Source organism: Glycine max, chromosome 18, assembly GCF_000004515.6.
Source record: "Glycine max cultivar Williams 82 chromosome 18, Glycine_max_v4.0, whole genome shotgun sequence".
NCBI classification, from domain to species: Eukaryota; Viridiplantae; Streptophyta; class Magnoliopsida; order Fabales; family Fabaceae; genus Glycine; species Glycine max.
The window spans coordinates 49788246-49801260 of record NC_038254.2 but is presented as its reverse complement, the minus strand read 5'-3'; the positions used below and the strand labels follow the sequence as shown (position 1 = coordinate 49801260).

The following is a 13015-nucleotide window of genomic DNA, read 5'->3' as shown; positions in this document are numbered from 1 at the left end:
TCTGATTTTGCTAATTCTTGTCCGTTCTTGCTCTGTTCCTCGTCAAATCCAAATGGTGAGACACCCTTTATCCAAGAGAGGCAACAAATACCTAAGAAAATTCATGAAATGGCCACACTCTCCTTACAAGACTTCATGGCACCACAACTTCGGTGAAGAACAAGCCATGAAAAATCTCAAACAAGCAACCCTAGAAATGGGTTCTTCCCAACATCCCCAAAGACCCAACCTTCCCTACCCTTTTCTCCTCTCCACTCTCCTTGACTCCTTCAAAGCCTATAGCATTGACCCAACTCCAAAAGCTTACACCTTGACTCCTCAAAACCCTAACCAGCACCTCCCAGTTGCAGGGCATTGCTCCTGTCCTCGACCACCTTAAACACTTGGAGAAGTTTGAAACACCCGAGTCCATCCTGGTGTACCTTATTAGGTTCTATGGTCTTGCTGACAGGGTCCAAGATGCTGTTGATTTGTTCTTCAGAATCCCCAGGTTCAGGTGCACACCAACTGTTTGCTCATTGAACTTGGTTCTCTCACTGCTTTGTAGGAAGAGGGAGTGTCTCGAGATGGTTCCACGGATCTTGCTGAAGAGCCAGCATATGAATATTCATGTCGAGGAATCGACTTTCCGGGTTTTGATCAGGGCCTTGTTTAGAATTAAGAAGGTGGGTTATGCCGTTAAGATGCTGAATTGTATGATAGAAGATGGGTGTGGTTTGGATGAGAAGATATGTTCTTTGATAATATCTGCATTGTGTGAGCAAAAGGATTTGACCAGTGTTGAGGCTTTGGTTGTTTGGAGGGATATGAGGAAACTAGGATTTTGTCCTGGTGTCATGGATTATACAAACATGATTAGGTTCTTGGTGAAGGAAGGGAGGGGCATGGATTCTTTCCACATTCTGAACCAGCAGAAACAGGATGGAATTAATCCTGATATTGTTTCTTATACTATGGTCTTGAGTGGGATTGTAGCAGAAGGGGAGTATGTGATGCTAGGTGAACTATTTGATGAAATGCTTGTAATTGGACTCATTCCTGATGTTTATACTTATAATGTGTATATAAATGGTCTGTGTAAGCAGAATAAGGTAGACAAGGCGCTTCAGATTGTTGCTTCTATGGAGGAGTTAGAATGCAAATCGAATGTGGTTACTTACAATACTATATTGGGTGCCTTGTGTGTAGCAGGGGACTTAGTTAAGGCAAGGGGGCTAATGAAGGAGATGGGGTGGAAGGGTGTAGGGCACAACTTGCATACATACAGGATCGTGCTTGATGGTTTGGTTGGGATAGGTGAGATTGGTGAAGCTTGTCTTTTGTTGGAGGAAATGTTGGAGAAGTGTTTATTTCCTAGATCTTCAACATTTGACGACATCATACTTCATCTGTGTGCCAAAAGGACTTGTTTTACTGAAGCGATGGAATTGACCAAGAAAATGGTTGCAAAAAGTTTTGTTCCTGGGTCCAGTACTTGGGAAGCACTTCTTTTTAACTCAGGATGTAAAGTTGGGTATTCAGAAACCACATTTTCTCGCTTGTTGGGCCCAAATTAATCTCAGTTGTTAAACTGGTCCAGGTGATAGATATGTTATTGAAACATTTAGGCTCTCTTATTGGTTGAAGAGCTAAACCATATCAGCAGTTAACAAACTAAAGAGACATGAAATCTTCAGCCCGCATGTGGAAAGCAAATCTCTAATTGTTTAATTTCATGCTTCGTGTATAAGCCATATTTGAGTAACATTCATGAGGTAGCTCCTTTCACAACTCAACATAAAACCTTTGTATTCACAAGTTTTGATGTAACCCGGGATTTCATGTTCAGAATATAATTAGTCTTGGTGGTGATGATGTATTCATTAAAGAGTGTATAGAATTTATGAGGGATGCAAAGATGCTATCAAATCACATGGTGACCCCAAAAAAAAAACTTATTTGGTGCTCCTGTGGGAAAGGTGATAACTCCTCAGTCAAATGCACAATCTTGGTTGTAGTCAGATTCATGACTTTAAGACAAGTTCACAAGAGGCAGTTGGTCCAATGCAATTAGAGCTGGATGATATCTGGGCGAGTCTTGACGGTTCAAGGTTTATCTCTAATCCTCTGCATCAGGAGGATGGTCACACTCAATGCATCAAGAGAAAAATTATTTGGGGATATTTCTAGAAATGGCATTAGAGAAATCCTTGGAAGATCAAATTCAATCGATGGCTGTCATTCAATTCCCAGAGATGACCAAGAATATGCGGAGGAACTTTTGGTTGGCCTCCCGGAAAGCCATCTGAAGACAAGCCTGGAAAGGCTATATTCTTTCTTCTGCTCTCTTATAAGGAGTTCCACAACTTCTCATTGCAACCAAAATATTGGAAGACACTCACTATGTCTTGTATCTTAATCTGACAAAGTCCAACTCAAATGTGTTTGCAGGGTTACCCAGGTCTTCCAATTGTTCATTGATTTTGAGCTTGTCTGCTAACTTATTTTTGTCCTTGTTCAAGTTATTTCATTGCTGTAAAGTTTGTGATATTAAATTTGAATTTTGTATTGAATACGAGTATACAACTCTTTTTAGTAGAAGCCAATATCCTTACTCTAAACGTATTGCTATATCTTAATATATCTTTTATGGGTAAATGGCTATAATGGTTCCTGAATGGGTAAATCAGTGGTAAATCAGTGACAATTTAGTCTTTAAAAGAACGGAAATTATGGTTTAGTTCCTAGATGTTTAAAAAGTGCGACCATTATGTTATGTTGTTAAGTTTTATGGGATCATTTTGTCATTTGGTATTAAAGTTCAAGAATCGATTTGAACTTTAAGTTGTACAACACAAAGTAATTGTCACATTTTATACATTTAGCGACTAAATTAGAATTTTTATACTGGATTAAATTGTCATTGGTGTTGCCTCCCATTAAATTATAAATTTTTTATACAAGTTTTCTTTTTTATACCAAAATTAGAATTAGAAAATTGAAATTAGAAAATTGTCATTACAAATTAGAAATTAGAAAATTGTCATTAGAAAATTGAAAATAGATCATTTTTTAGAAAATTAGATCATTTTTTAGACAAGTTTTCTTTTTATACCGAAAAAAGATTGGGTTGCCTCCCATTAAATTAGAAATTTTTTATACTGGATTAAATTGTTCATTTTTCTGTTTTATTTTTGTGTTTTTAGTTTTGAATAAAACTTGTCTAATTTCAATTCCTATGATTCTTTTGATGCAGATGGCCTCTAGGAAGAGGAAAGCAACTGCCTCTTGACCTCGGGAACCATATGACACGACCATATTTATTTCTGAGGTTGCTTGGGAGCATTACAAGCAGAACGTTCACTCCCGGAACATCCTTCTGGAGAGGAACGTCACTTTATCTGTCATGGAGTACGATGAGTTCCGCAGGGAGCGTTACAAGGCCTTGACGAGGCAGCTTGATGATCGCATTGATGTAGCCTTGGTCAAGGAATTCTATGCTAATTTGTTCGATCCAGAGAATAAGTCCCTGAGGCAGGTTAGAGTGAGGGGCAAGCTGATAAAGTTCGATGCTGAGACGCTTAACATTCTGGGAGACCCTGGTGGTTTTGGAGCCAAGGGAGAGGTACTTCGCTTACTCCAGGTTCTGCCATTCACACCTAGACCCTTAGGAGCTCGCCACCAGATTGTGTATTCTAGGGCGAGGTTTTGTATTGAATGTTGAGGGAGCACCCTGAAAGCTCTTGAGGAAGGATCTTACCACATTGGCGCAGACCTGAAGTGTGTTATCATACTCCAACCTCCCCCCCACCTCTCATACGTCCGATCTTAATATGGACAGGGCGAGGTTGGTAAACGGGTTGGTGATGAAGATGGACATGGACTTGGGCTCCATCATCTCTGGAGAGATCTCACAGATGGCCCAGTCCAACTCCTCTCGGCTAGGCTTCCCTGCACTCATTACAGCCCTATGCATCGCCAGAGGAGTGGTCCCTAACTCACTCACTTTTGAGTCCTTGAGCCCTGCCATTAATTTGGCATATATCCTGAAGAATTATTGGAACCCGGATGATCCCACGATCATATTTTTGGGGACCCATAAGACTTGGGCTCGAGGACCTGATGCTTTTTCTTTTGCTCCCCCTGCTCCAGCTCTAGCACCACCAACTCCCACTCCTGCACCTCCAGCACACTCCGGCACCTCCGCTCAAAGCACAAAGATTTTAGTAAGTGCTGATGTTGTAGAGTCTTCACCATGGCTTATGCCTGGTGATGTAGAGCATTCACGACCTGACTTAGCATCGGCCCATTATGAGCATGGAGGATTTCAGGGCTCAGGTGGCCTGACCAGGAGTCTAGTCTTCTCCTCTTGGGGGAGGTGAGGCTCCTACAGCCCAGGAGCCACATCCAGAGCCGGAGGCATCACCCAAGGCCACTATGGAGGAGACACCAGAGGTCACCCCTACTGCCTCACCACTTGTGGAGGCTACTGAGAAAGAGGATGGCACTGCAGACACAAATTATGCAGCTGATATAGAGGTGGCGTAGAGCACCTAGGATCCTTGGCCCACTCCAGCTTAGCACACATCATTGTCAGCCCGGGATGCTCCCTCTTCACCTCATGATGAGCCCACACCAGCATAGGATGACTGAAGACAGGACTTCATTTATTTTTCTGTTTTTTAGATACAATTTTTAAATTTCAATATTAGTTTAGTTTATTTACTTATTTAGCAAACTTTACAGTTTTTAAAACAATATACATTTATATGCACAGTGGATTGTTTTGGTTTGAAATTTTGGTGTTTGTGATTGGTTTTGAAATTGGTTGATTGCATGATGTGAGTGAATTGCGATGTTAGATCACGTGCTTTGAATAAGTATGGAGTAATTAGAAGAGAAGAAAACATGAATTAGGGACGTGAGTGAAAATGTTAGTATGTTTGACAGGTAAATTGTGAAGGTAATCATTAGCCATAACCCGGTAAGTTGTGTGAACCTTAATTGTGAGAGAACGACTAGCATTGGGTACCAATTTTTTCATGAATCTCTTAATACTGAATGAATGCATGATTTTGGAAATGATGAAGGCTGTGATTGATTGAATTAGCCAAACAGCTTACCCTGTTCATGAATGATGAATCCTTTGCACCAATGTTGAACTTAAATATGATTAATTGAGTTGAACCTTAAGCCTGTTGAATTATAATCTCCATCGACCTTTCTTTAGGTTGTAGGAGAGCATCATGGTTCAAAGCAAATTTGTCCCAAATTTGGGGGAAGATATTGGGTGATGATAATTATGGTAGGACAAGTAACAACCACACAAAAAAATTGTGTCAAGAAGCAGTAAGTAAAAATGCTAAAATAAAATATAAAAAAGAGAGAAGTTTCAAGAATAAAAGTTTGTGTGTGTGTTTACTTAAGTTAAGTGTCTTATATGTTGGTGGCATTTCAATAGAAGCTAGGAATAAAAGGAAAGAGTTGATCTAAGGATGAATGCTCTCCTAGAACCGAAGTTTTTGCATCCTAAAAAAACCATGAATTGTTTGTAGCCCAACCTCATTATAAGCCAAGAAAGTCCTTCAGATTCAAATTGTGTGTTTGTGATTGTATGGCATGAGATGAAATGCAAAAGTTGAGACTTGTGTTTGCTGTTGATTTGAAGAATTGCCTTAAACACTTGTGCTTATGAGTGAAACAATGACCGTGAGGATTATGCTTGATGAACCTTCCTTAATACTTGTCTTGCTTGCTAGCTTATTTCACTTGTGCTGCTTAATGATCATGTTCATATCTTTAAAATTCTGCACATCTTTATGAAGAGTTGTTGGTTGAAGTATTGCTTGCCACTTATGTCATGTGATTGAATGTTTTGAAACAAACACATTTTTGAGTAACCATTGTGAATTCTGTCACTTGAGGACAAGTAAATTGTTATTTCTTTGCTTGAGGACAAACAAAACTGTAAATTTGAGGGAGTTTGTCAGTCGTTATTTACGACTAACTTTTGCATTGAATAATTACATGAAATTAGCCTTCCCCCCCCCCCCCAATTTTAGGTTCTTTTTATAGGAATTATACATATTTTCATGTTTAGTTTGATTTTATACAATAGATACTCCCATTTTGTGAATTAATGTTGAAACCACTTCAATTTCAGGCCAAAAGAAGAGAAGGTTCTTGCAGCTGGTGTCTCGCTAAGCGAGACATATGCGCTTAGCGAGTGACATCCGCTAAGCGAGGCACACAGCTTGCTTAGTGTGATGGAAAACCCTAGAAGAGGATCAGTCAGAGATGTGCTTGCCCAGCGCGCCGCAAGCTCGCCCAATGCGTCATTTGTCTCTTTCGCGCTCAGCGCGCCCAGATCGCTAAGCCAAATTTTACTAACTCGCGCTTAACGAGCCAATCTCGCTAAGCGAGCCTTCAGAATTTGAAACGTCAAGGAGCTTTTAAAACACTGAAGTTGACGGAAACTAAGAGAGGAGTCAAAAAATAGAGCCAAGGGAGAAGCTAGAACGACAGAAACAAGTCTCCAAGAGAGTTTAGGTTAGAGGAGTGAGATTAGGGTTCTAGAGGTTGGAGGAGACATCCTCAACCATTTTTAGCCATTTTCTTCCCTCAAAATCCATCCTTTGTGTTGAAAGTTCATTACTTGTAATGGAAGCCTAAACCTTTTGTTGGGAAGTTCTGTTGAACCTTTGATGTAAAATTATTCTCTTATCTATTTAATGTTGTTTTTATGTGTTCATTGCTTCTATCTATGCTTATTTTTGCATGCTTGTGGCTTGATCACCCATTTGTATGTATAGTACTGGGAAATGCTTTAAAACCTTAGAACTTGATAGAGCAAGCTACAAAACTATATGCATAGGAATAAAGTGCAGTGATTTAGTCCTTATTATGCTGTAATCTTAATGCAACTCGTTTAAACTAAGTTTGTTGAGGGATTAAGGACGAGATTTAAATAGAGTTAGGCTCATTCACTCGAGGGATCTTGGTTTGGGTAATCTTTCAACATAAGAACACTAAGATAACATTAAATAGAAAAAAATACATAGCAACATCAAAGTAGATTCAGTAGAACAATCCGATGCTTTTAACTTGACTGTTTTTACTTCTCAATCTCTAGATATTTTAGTTTGTATTTAACTAGATTTCTACACAAAAATCCAACTTGACATTTACTTTGTTTTTAATGGTGTACAAATATTTGCGATTGAACATATATTTTCTGAGTGAAACAAATTTCCTGTGGATTTGATATTCGGTTCTTATCATTTTATATTACTTGTACGACTTGGTACATTTGCCGATTAGCATCGCAGAAGAGCGAACATATGTGCATAAGGTTTCACAAGAGTATTTGGTAAAAATTATTAAAAATAAAAAGAACTCATATTACATGCATAATAAAAAAAATGAATAATTTTTACACATGCCACAACTAAGGCACAAAGATCCATGTTTATATATATATATATATATATATATATATATATATATATATATATATATATATATGTAAAAAAAACATTTTGGTTAATGGCCGGTAGAATGCTAATGACACATTCTAGTATATTTCCTTAAAATTACTGGTTAAAATTTATAGAAAATTACAAAAGATATAAATTTGTTAAAAAAAACAAATGTTATAAAATTTTATAATTTTTAATAAATTTGAGCTAATAATAATTTAGTTAATGTATGTTCCCACTTCTCATTCAAGATGATTTCACCGAAAAATTATTTTCATTTAAGAACTTGGAATTTAAGCGTCCAATTAAACTTTCTTGAAAAGGTTGTGTGTAGTAATATATAAATAATTAAGATTTGTTGTGAATTGACTATGAGAATTCAGGAAGAAGAGGTTTTAGATAGAACATTCATTGGAGATCGAATAAATATCATTCTAATGGTGGGAGAGAGATTGGAGAGGGATAGACTAGAGAGGTTCTCCAAATGTAGGCCTAAAGTTATGTCGAAAACCTCTTTAAATCCTCGTAGTTAGTTCATGGGAAGATTTTTGTTAATATATTACCTTGTGGAAATATTAACTCTCTGTTAAAAGGGTGCTAAAACTGACGAGTAATTGGAAATAGAATTTTCGGAGACAATTAAATATGACTTGAAAGCTCATTAGGTATAGAATGATGCATAGATTCTACCATGACAAGCAATATGTATATTCTTTTTTCTTTTTATGTATACTGAAGTTTAAAATTAAAATTTCTTGTTCACTACTCAAATTCTTTATTATTAAATCAACTCTAATGAATTTATAATAAGAACTATATACCCACGATTGTCTCGCGATTCGCTTATTTTCTTTTTCTTTCAAAGAAAACTCTTAATTAGGAGTTAAAATGTTTGTCTCTTGAGACCTCTAAGGATAAGGAGTGAAAATGTTCAAGTAAAATGGCATATCTTAAATGAATTTTATTTATATCTTTAAATTAAAAATTTAAATCTAACTTACTTAATATATAAATTTTTTTAAGACAACCCATTTAACAGGTTAATTTAACCAAAAATATATTAAAAAATTTAATAAATTTTGAAAAAGCTAATAAGTTTACTTTTTTTTTTTATTTCGTTAATTGGCTTATTTTAAAATAAGCTAAGAGACTTAAGTTTTCGCGTAAGCTAATACTTAATTAAAAATTTCGAAAAGTCAATAAGTATATATAAAAAATACTTCAAAGTATAATGTAATAAATTATTATTATTTACTTAGTTAAACCTATCTGTAAAGCATAGAAAGACTTTCCTTTTATAGTTTGACATAAATATATTGACAAACCTACTTACTAGATATGCCTATATGTACTAAGTGAGACCCAATATGTACTAAATTATAGACTTGCAACTACGGATGAGAGTAGGTTAACCCTCTCATAAAAGCTTATGACTGAAGTCCCATATTTATTTTTATTTTTGATAAAACTGAAGCTCCATATATTAAACTTGTTTTACCTTGAGTTATTTTATAAACTAGCGTTGGTCCCCGTGCAAATGTACTGTTATTGAAGGAAAAGCAAAGAAAAAAAAAAAGAAGCAATTGGGTGAACAAAAAAACTGAAAAATTGTTCAGTCAACATGTAGCAACGACGGGATAATTTTTATATAACTATTGACTAGTTCAATATTATTGTAAAACATTTAATAATAAGACTTTAGGTCACTCAAACCTATTAATTAGATAAATATTGAAATGATATATTTATTAACTGATTAAAAAAATTGAAGTCCATTTATTTACACAAAGACGTAAACCTATTAGCTTATTCAAAATAAAATTAATTTATGTGTATTTTTAAATCTTTATAAAATAGACGTACATTTGATTACATTTTTAGGTCAACTTAGAACTTAAACTTTTAAACAGATAGAAAGGTAATAACTATATCAAGAAAGTAAAGTTTAAACTTCGAGTTTAATAAGTAATTAAACCAAAAAACACATTTAAGGTATGACTTAATTTAACTTGAACCCGTTTTTTCGCTACTTTTAAACTTAACAAGATGCTTGCCACAATCTAAAACACAGAAAGCCAAGAAAAGATGTAGAAAAGAAAATAAATGTAATTAATTTGGGTTTCTCATTTGAAGGTAGAGCTTGTCGGTGTAAAGAAACTAAACTACTTTATTACAAGGCCCACGTATCTTAATTATTAGTATGAATATGAAAACTCTTAGAACACAATTACAGTCTAGGACGAGGCAAGTAATTAAAAAACAAATTTTCTTACATTTTAAAAAAGGAAATTTGATTGATATTTTCCCACAGAAGCATGCGAGTCAATCACTAATTAGCAGACTTAAGCATCATGTGACATTAATGTAGCAATAAAGGCTCATAAAATGAAGTTAAATTTAGGGTTTAATGGAAATGGAATGGTCCTATTGTGTTCCAAAATGAGAGTGAGTTAATGAATATTATCATAAATTGGCATCTCAATTAATATGAGCAAATAATTATGCTAAAACTCTCAAGTCTTATCCCATCTCAGCTGTATCCACGACCCCATGTTTCCTAAGATGCTATTTATGCAAACAAAACGGGCAGTCACTGAAACAATTAATAGGGTATCAAAGCACATACATAAATACCACCACATATTTCCAAAATTTTCAAAAGCCTTTTTGTGTGGTTAATTAAAGAGAGATCCTTTAAGTAGGTATACGGAAAGGGTAAGGCCAAAGCATGATATGGGGACTCCTCACTATGCCATTTACATGTGCTGTCTGTTGGACACATTATTGTTTTGTTCATATCCTTTTCTTCTTTTTTTTTTCTTTTTTGAACATCACCATCAATTCTTGTTACATAATTATTAATAATGAGTTTGGTAAATATGCTCAAGTAATTTTTATTTCTTAATTTCATGTGAAGAATATGCAGACTATGATCACAGAATATCATACTATCCAACTACCCAGTAGACAGTTTTAGATGCTTACTAGTTAGAAAACTGATGAAGTTGGGATAATTATATCATACTTGCATTTCAAAAAGTGATATTGAAGTTATATTTTATGTAATTTTGGTAAGTTTCTCGCTTGTATTGCCAAAAAAATCTTGCCCGTCTCTCATGATGGAGTTTCTATAATTGTCTCAACAAGCAAAATTCAAATAAACAAATTAATTAATATGAAGATATAGTGAATAACTGGATAACCTTAAGTTCCATAACTGAATTTATGACAAGGTGTTAACTATCCACCACTGTGACTACCAAAATTGTAAAAATTTACCAGTAATTGGAGTTGATGAAGTATAATTGAGATCTCTCTAATTGCAAATATTGCAACCATAATTGCATATAAAGATTGCAAGTTCAAGCCATAGATGATACCAGAAAAAAAAATAAAATTAAGCACCACTAATACAATTATAAGCAAGAAGAACCTGAGGCTTGACAAAAACCTAGCTACTACAAACTAGGCATGCATTTGCCATATTGCGGAAATAAACACAATAACTAGTAGTGGAATGGAATAACTGCATTTCTTTTTAACCCTGTTCACTTCCTATATGTATATTACAAAAACAAAAGTTAAAATTCCTTCTCCTCATTTTGTCTTGTTCAAAGGCTTCATTTCAATTGACATGACAATGATTGCATATGCATGCAAAACGATCAAATTTTTTTCTATGCACATAAATTAAAGGTGTAAAATTATAGGGCAACATGTGCTAGAATTTTTTTCTAAAATTCATTAACCCATGAAAAAGCATGCCACTATGTCAATACTTCCTAAGTGCGCCCAACAAATGAGCTTTTTCTTTTGCGGAAGGATAAACCGGGCACCGACTCATATACCACTTTGGTCAATTTCTACAATAAAAGCATAAGAAATTGAGGTCGAGGCAAGGTCATTAACATTAGCTAGTGCTTCATTGAGAATGACCTTTTCAGTTGACACAAAGTAAGATGAAACTGAAGCCAAATAAGTTTTTTACATCATGATATATAGTCTTGCATGGTGATCTTTATGCAAGATTTGGGTTTAGTTTCCACATCAAAGAAAATTCTTTTGTGCGTTGAGTGATTGGGGGGAAGAAAGAAAGGGAAACCTACGAATTAGAATGTGACTCACACTAACACCCTTCATCATTTTGATTAATATACATGCTTAATATGTCATGTTCTTTGACTAAACACAATTAAAATAGTTCACTTCAATGTTTATCCACCATAATATTTATATAGAAATTATGTTCTTTTTCTTTCCCAATATTTCTAAGAAAACTTAAAATAACATATATAATTATTATTTTTCTAATCTTAAACGTCACCAAATCTATGCACACTTATTATATATCCTTTACACTGATTTCAAATACTAATTAATAGTGTTGTCAATCTCATCATGCGTGGAGTGGAAGACATGCTAGTGTTGAATAAAGGGGGGAAAGATGAAGAATATGTTAATGATAAACAACTACTCACCTTCAATATGGAGCATAAACCATTAAAACTCGGTGCTGAATTTTGAGCAGAAGCCAAGCAAACCTCATCCTTCAACATTTCCAAATGCAATATATATAAGGTGCTGTTGTCATGATGGGGAAGAGGGGCACATGAAGAACTAACTAATAGGATCTCTCTTGTTGGTGAAATGAAGCAGAAGAGAATATGATTCTCCGAGTTCACGCCCCGTGTAGTGTTCATGAGTTAGTATTGCACGTGCCCTGCTTCTCCATCTTGCACAACATGCACCTAATTCAATTCTGATGATCATGTCACTTGATATAGTGATACTTTTCTGACTCTCACAAGAAAATTAAAGGAGCTATAGGGAAAGAAAAAATGGTATGAGAAAGAGAAACACAAAGGTTAAAGAAGCGGTGAATTTAATCTGTGACTCCCCCGACTGCAACTTTGGTGCTTCAAGCTTACTCATGTATAACAAAAGAGGGAATTGAGAGTGTTTTTAAAGGTGGGAATGGGAGATGGGAACAAGAAATGAAAAAAGCTTTAGTTGGGTGCGGGGCCTGAGTTTTTAACCCAAACAGCTTGTCACAAGTCATAAATAACAGGACCACACACCACTTGATCACTCGGCCTATACACAATGAATTACTCATATATCCCACGAAGTGCTCCAAAATTAGGGTGGCAACAAGATTTACAGACAATTTTTTTTTTTTGAAGTGTACACAACTAATCAAGAGTTTCTGATATATTAAAATAAAGATTTAATTAAAATATATCATAAAAATTATGTTGTTGTTTAATTTTAATTTTTATAATAATTAATTCAAAAGTCATATTTTTTTCTTTCGGTGACTAATTAATGTCAACAATAAGACTTGAATTTAAAATCTCGTACAAATCACTTAATTGAACCATTTTCTATTAAGTTAAATTTAAAAGTCATATCAATTATTAAGAATGGTTTTTAATTGATTGTGTAAAGAATTTATATGAATGGAAATTGAATTCTTAAAATAATAGTAAAATCTATTTTAATAAAAACTGTGATCAAATTATTTTAATATTAGTTTAAGTTTTTTTATTGGTTTTGTC

The 13015-nt window shown here is 34.8% G+C and overlaps 1 non-coding gene and 1 pseudogene across 1 annotated transcript; one reads left to right on the top strand and one right to left on the bottom strand.

The window, feature by feature from the left end:
• On the top strand, nt 1-1713 carry LOC100776498 (pentatricopeptide repeat-containing protein At2g38420, mitochondrial-like; annotated as a pseudogene).
• Nucleotides 1714-12041: 10328 nt separating this feature from the next.
• MIR164I (microRNA MIR164i) lies at nt 12042-12198 on the bottom strand. Its single transcript, NR_126718.1, has one exon. It is a non-coding gene; the product is annotated as a microRNA MIR164i (primary transcript).
• Nucleotides 12199-13015: the final 817 nt, after the last annotated feature.